Below are 7,515 nucleotides of genomic sequence, written 5' to 3'. Positions count from 1 at the left end.
CCTAAGTTAATACAAGGCTTCTTATGATCTTGCCTCCAAATTCCTGCAGCCTGACTTCTGCCACAGTCCATTGATAAAAAGCAAGTCACAGGGCCAGCCCCGAGGCAAATGAAGGTAAACAAGGGTGTGAGTATCAGCGCGGTTATCAGGGTGAATGTCTTTGGAGCCAATTACCCAGTAACTCACTAAATATTTGAGCGGAGAAATGGTACATAAAATGAAAAACACAGGATACGGCCAGATTGTGAGAATCTCGAATACCAGGATGTAGTTAAAAGGGAATTAAAAGCTCTTGTGCATAGGATTAACGAGGTAAAATTATTGTTTTAGGAAGAACGCCCTAGCAGTGATTAGAACAGGGAGTAACTGGATGTAGAGTGAGATATTAGGAGGCTGTTGCGATAACTGAGGTGTGAGTAGGTAGAATCAAATGAAGGCGGATGTAGTGAAAAATAGAGGGAAAAAAAGGGAGATTTCTAGGGTATTTTTATTATGATTTGCGTCTCAGAATCCTGCCAATAGAAAGATGTGTTTCCATCGGCACGTGATAGGTATACAAACCAAATAAATACATTAAGCCAAAAATTTCTCAAAAATCTATAAGAAACAGAAAGAGAAAGAGGACAAGAAACATAGTAAATAAAATAGGGAGCAGGAAGGAAGTAGCATAGAAACAGTGAACGTTGAGAGTGGGAACAGGGACAATGATTAATTATACCCACAGAGAGAACCTAAATTACACGGAAACAAAGATATTCACAGGGGAGGAGAAAAAAAACATTGAGTAGAAATGCATACCATTCAATGTAAACTCAGTAGTGAAGCAAGTAGGACATAAGTCTCGATGATGTCGCTTAAATGTTATAGTACAATAACTGATTTTCATTAGCGATAACACGTTCACTCATTTAATCAACATTTCCAAATATTTACTGTAGCCACATATTGTATCATCTCTGACACTATTATGTAGACCTTCAAACCCTACCATCAAGAAATCTGGAGACAGACGTGTACAAAAAATTTATAACATTGCAAGATAAGTGCTAAGTAGTGTTAGCAGAAAATTACTTAAAACACAGAGGAGGGAATAAATCACTTTTTCTGTGGGTGCCAGAGATGATTTCAGGGAAGACCTAAGGTGATCAAAAGGAATGAGGGTTCAGCAGCTGGAGAAGGTAACCATGTTATTCCAGATAACCTGGCACATGAAAAGGTGGGGAGGCTTTAGAAGAAAGCAAGACAGATTGGAAGACGAGCAAGAGACCACATGAACTCTGTTCACCAAGGTAGGAAAGTTGAGAAACCATTTAAACTATTGAAAAATATTTGAAATATTTAGTACTCAAAAGGGTGAAACCACCAGTTATCTGGAAGCCTGTTAGGCTACAATAGCTCTATACTGCCCCAAACTGCCCAAACCAAGTATTTCCTAGTGGTAGTCACTATCACCTACTTTTAACTTCTTTCCTTCAATATGGTAGTATGATTACTGTTAAGGTTTGTAGAATCCTGAGTTAGGAGGCTTATGTGTCTCCTTGTGTTTTGAGGCAGCAGACTAGATTTGTAGAGGCAGAATTGATTCATATGTTAAGTATTCCTGGGATAGCCTAGATGACTGTGGAAAGGCTGGGAGAAGAGATCAATCAACTTATATTTGCCAGTTGTGATATGAAGTGCTCTTGGCCTGCATAAATTTCTATTTTATAATATAAGAGTTATCAGCCAGTGTGCGATGACAATGAATGCAAGCCATGCAGATAGGACTGCCACCTTTGCAAATGTTACTAGACCACCTCTTAAAACAGTAGCAAAATTCTATTTCATTAGCTTTATCTGAAACATGAAAACTGTTGTTTGAATTATGTTCTTTGGGTAAGCCTTTATTCAGAATATATATTCTTTGTAAATTAAGTTATCACAAAGGTCTGTCACATTTATTATTTGACTCACTACACTTGTAAGAGGTAGATAAACATTTCTTACTATTCTATAGACTAGAAAACTAAGGGTCAAAGACATTTAGGGCCTTGCCTACGATCAGACAACTCATGAAGAGGAGACAAGATCTGAAGTTAAATCTTTTTACTTCCAATATCTTGTCTTGTTAGAACACTATAGCTTCTTCCTACAACTTCCTGTAATAGAAGATATAAACTTTTGGTGATTCTGATTTAATATTTAAATCTAACTTTAAGTCTTTAGCATCAATGCAAAAATACACAATTTTAAAAGTTAAAACATGTAAGCACACCCTCAGTTACAGATATACCAATAACTTCTGTAAAGATATGGCACTATTTAAAAAATATAATTTGTATACCTCTAAGGTAGACATTACCTTGCTGATAAAGAACAGTTCATTTGACTTATTTATTTGATAACGATGGTGAAATTGTTCTTGACCAGCATATGGCCTAATAAATTCTACCCCACAAACATTACTGGGACATGGTCCCTACACTCAAGCAACTTACAGTCTAATGGGAAAGACAAGTAAGCTCGATAATGTACAATACAGGTAGAAAGTGACTGGGCGGTACAGGAGGTATGACAGGAAGTATGAAGGCATGAGAAAGAGGGTCATTCATTTCATTCAGAAAGAACAAGGAAGGATTGTGAAGAAGGTTTCTTAGAGCTGAGTTTTGCCATGTGGATAAGCTGTCAGGCAGTCTCTGTTTGGGGCTGGATAGAGGTGGGAGGAAGAACATTCTAAGAAACATGCAGTGCGAGCACCAGGAGGTGGGAAGGTGTTTGAATAACTACCGATAATCTGATGTCATCATGAAAGACGACTTTCTTAAAGGCGGAGGACAAGAAACAAAAAGCACGGGGAATGAGGAGAATGTCATGGAGGACACTAAAGGCCTCCACGGTGTGTGTCGTGCAGGCCCAGGGAGGTGTCAAGGTTCAGAGCCCAGGAGAAATGCAGAGGAGGAATGTTGCTCCGGGGTGGTTTACAGAAAGGACTAGACGGAAGGTCATCCTGGGTGAGGCTCAGGAGTGACTAGGAGGACAACTCGAGAGAGCCAGACATCTAGGTGAGCTCCAAATGAGACCCACACTCAGAAGTGGCCATAGGAACAGAAGAAAAAGCTGCCAGGGAAACCAGTCAGAGAGTGGGGGTCCTGGAGAGGTGGGAACCAAGACGCTGTGGAAATTTCTAGCTTGGATGAGAGTGAGGCTGGTGATGGATTCAGTGAGGTGGGATGAAAGAGTAAATTAACAAAAAGTTATTTGTTTTTTTTTGTTTGTTTTGTTTTAATTCTCATAGTATTTTAGTTTTGCAGATAAAGCACATGCTTTTTCTTTTGAAAAAAAGATCAGCAGGCAGGAACCCCGCGTTTTGTGGTGCACAGTGGCTAAGTTTTTACTCTCTTTGGCCCAAACGACCTAAAAAGAGCTCTTGCTGGGACACACATTCCAACGCTGTGTTTCTGTATTTTACAAGGGAACTGAAACGCACCGCTTTAGAGTGAGTTAGGAGTGAGTTTGTACATTTTTCTGCTTAGTGGAGCTCAAATAGTTTCCCAGGGAATACGTTCTCCGTTTTTCCAACACCTTTCCCTTATTCCCCAAACAGATTACCACGTGTCTCTCCTATTTCCCTCCATGTCATCAGAGCGTGAGCGCGAGGGAGAGATCAGGCGTAGGGCAGGATAATTTTACACTGGAGACAGAGAGATGTAGGATCTGAAGTTTCTAAACTCCTAGGGACTCTCGGGTGCAAGGTATCTTTTGTGTTCCGATGCAAAACCAGCACAGCATGCGGAGTAATCCCTGAAGGTATCTGGCCATAGACGCTGTACCTGAAAATTCTTATCGTTCCGCTTTTGGGAACATTTCATATTGTTTCCTCAATGCCCAGTTTCATATTTGTAACATATTATAGTTGAAAAGAAAGGCTTTGATCATTTTCAACAGCACTAACACAGAGGAAAAGTAATTGCAGTTTTCTTACCTCGCCTTTGAACATTTTTCCTCCTATATTTACTCTCGTAGGAGTCCCTTCCCTCTGTCTTTCACCCTCTGTCTTACTCCCCTAAGACTCCGAGGACTCTAACTTCCCTGACCAAAGACTGGGAGAAATTCTCTGATCCACACCCAGTACTACCCAGAACGGCTAGGTGATTAATCTCCTTTGGAAGAAGCTTCAGAAGTTATATATATTTGAAAGAGGCCACTTGCATAGTAGGGTTGCAAATTTACATGCGTTGCACACAGATGTACCCAGAAAAAGAATCTGGTCTAGGAGGTGGAGGAGGAAAAGTAACTAAAAGTCTGATTCCATTTAAACCCCTGCTTGATACAATTTAAATAGCCCTTTTGGACATGCTTGCTCTCCCTTCTTTACCCCATGATGGTTCCTTTGTGTCCCAGAAACTTCAAATGTCTTTTGACATGGCCCGGAGCCCTTGGAATTTCCTTCTTGGTCCTTGGCATACCCCTCATCTGCTCTGTCCTGTGGCAGTGTCCTTTGTTTTGTAGGTGGCTGCTGCCCTAGTGGCAATCAAGGCTGCCTTTTGTGTGACCTGGTCTCTCTTCCTTGGCCATGACCTGAAAGCTCTCCACATGTGTCCTGGTCTCGCCTTAGGTATCAGGCAGCTCCAGCTACTTGGAGGTATTTAGAGCATCCTGAGTCCTATCCACATTTCTGGAGCCCCGTGATATGTTGAGAAAGCATTACCTTCTATCTGCGCACCATGCACTTTATTTTCTGTGGCTGAGTGTTGGGTTGGAGTGGGTGCCATCATGCTTGTATTGCTGAAACTCCTGTGGTTGTTCCCTATCACCTCCCAGTGAAAATGCAGTGACCCCGTGACATAGGGAGAAAGGTGGACATCGCTCTTAATGTGGACTTGGGCCTCTGCTCTTCTCATCATACATACATCATCAGGTAGGGCAACCATGTGATTTAATGTCCAAACCGGGATGCTTCTGAGGCTGAAAGGGGGGGGTGCTAAGTTATTTAAAATTATTCAATATTTTGAAATATATTTTATTAAGATACATGTGTTTTATTACTTTGCTGGTGTTACCAAATAGTTCTATTACAATTATTTCAGAATAAAATCCTTTGGACTAAAAATAAAAATGATATATATATTTGAACAAGTGAAAACAGGAGCAAATAGTCTCCTTTCGGTGAGCTGAACCTGGAAGAACAGTGGATTCACATTTCCAAGAAGGTCTGAGGGCAGGATCGGGGCACCCAACGTCAAGGGCTGCAGAGCTGAACAGGCTCTAGGCTGAGGCTGAGTCATTTGCTATAGCTTTCCAGGTCTTGGCAACTCAAGGGACGACAGGTCACACAGTAGTCTCAGTTGCCAGTGGAGCAGCAGCTACTTGCAGGACAAGAGACATAATACAAGAGGCAAAGGGGCCAGTGAATCTATTATTATTGTATGACCGGCCCTGGACGTTATGTTTTTTTGAGCAAAGTCTGAAGAGCCAGAAGCCAGAATTTGGAGAAGAAACCCCTAGAACGAGGAGAGGAGGAGGCAGTAAGGAGGGAAGCTCCCACAGAGTTCTTTTTCTGCTGAGGGTTTGATGACCTCAGAAGGTGAAAAGCACTACCTAGATCTCTTCAGGGGAGCAGGTCCTTTAAAGGCAGTGAAATACCAAAGTCAGTGTGATAATCATGGCCTGAGAAATGCTGCCTCACAGAAAACAATGAAAGGAGAGGAGCTATGCTGGGATTAAGCAAACCGATGCAATGTTAGAGTTTATCAGAGGAAGGAAGTGAAAGTAGCTTAAATGATTTTCAAATGATTTGGAATGGCTTTCTCAATATCTCATTAGCAACCTGGCTTCAACTCTGACTCAAGTTTTCAAATAATTGCTATTCCAGAAATAGCATACAATTCCTATTCTTCTAAATAAAACTGAAAATAACTTTGTTTTCCTTGGCGAGAATGCAGAAGTTCTGGGAGAGGAAACTCGGATCACAAAACCCAGTCCAGTTCTATGTGACAGATGTCTTTTTGGAGATGGATCCGTCATCAACCATAACCCTGAGTGAGATCTTTTACCAGAGTGGCTCCCAATTTGCTCCTTGGAAAACGGAAGCTGGGCAGCGCCCAGATTATGAAGATCCTTTTAGCCCTTCTAAGGACATTGAGCATTTTCACTGCGAGGTGATAGGGAATGACCACAGGGGTTTCAGCAATACAAGCATGATGAAATTTGTATTTTAGATCACTCTGGCTCCATTCTGAGGCGGAATAGGCCATTGGTACCAAGCTGATCAATACTTCTGGGATGATGGCCAGAAAAGCAGTAGAAGTCCCCCAAAACAGCATTTATTTGAAACCAAAGGGAAGTCCATAAAAGAAGAGGTTCTGTAAGGTCAAGTCATACCAAGGTGAGTGTGACACTCTTGAGGACATCAAAGAACGAAGACTGAAGGAGATGCCGGTGACTTCTTTGCTTCTGCAGAATTTCTCTAGTTAAAGGCATTCTTTTTCCTGTTCAGATATACTCCATATTACTCTGAATTTCTGCTTCATTCTAAGATTATTTTCAAAACCAGAGTCAGTTTTTTTAAAAAGAATTTAGAGGCAAAATTGTATTTCTGAACCTCTCAAGCAAACATCAAGATAAATATCTTGAACAGAATTATTAAGAAAAGGAGAAACAAGTTATTGTTTTATAGACCTAAAAGTAAAAATCTGCCAGAAGCAATAATAGGTGATGCATATAATTTTGTAACAATCAAATTACAAAATGTAAATATTTACTGACATGTTTCAATAAATTCTGTTTTATTTCCTGGTAAAGTCATTTTAGGTGGAGCAGAGATGAGGCCTGGTTTTGCGATTCTGTATCCTAAGAAGTGCTGGCCTCTCCCATTGTCTTTTAACTGCATGCATTATCTCTAGTAAACCAAAATCTCATATAGCTGGGATCGCTCTTGGTATCAGCCATTATCTAGTACAATTTGCATTCCTACCTTTTGTTGTTGTTTTAAAAAAACAAGATAGAATATATATATATATATATACACACACACACATATATTTTTTTTCATCTGAATTTATTTTAAAACTTGCGTGTTCCACACAGTAGAACTCTGCCAGGGGAGATTTTGCAGTGAGGATGGTTTATTTGAGCCACTGTACTATGTTATAGAGTATCTTGTGACTTGCCTCAGGAAAATGTCAGTATTCCCTAGAATGTTTGATTTCAGCCCTTGTTTTTGACTCTTTGAGGCTGGCTGTCTCTTTGTGCTGACTGCTGTCAGTTTAGCAAGCAGTGGGGAGATATCTTCTCTAAAGCCTGTTGATGTCAGGGTCTTGGTGAACTCAGATTTTGGTCTTATCTGCCCCGCTAGAAGTACTCTATTTGTATTGTTCTTGTGACCCACATTTCCCACATCAGTATCCTGAAATTTAAGATAACAGCTATAAAGCAGTAATTTTTTAAAAAATCTGCCCTGGTGCCTTCTGAGAGACCTACAACTAATGATAAATGTCTTTTTATCCACCCTAGGAGTCCTCAGGGAGTGTCTTGTGT

Source organism: Pteropus vampyrus, unplaced genomic scaffold (genome assembly GCF_000151845.1).
Source record: "Pteropus vampyrus isolate Shadow unplaced genomic scaffold, Pvam_2.0 Scaffold21, whole genome shotgun sequence".
Taxonomy (NCBI): Eukaryota; Metazoa; Chordata; class Mammalia; order Chiroptera; family Pteropodidae; genus Pteropus; species Pteropus vampyrus.
Note: the sequence above shows the minus strand (reverse complement) of the source record.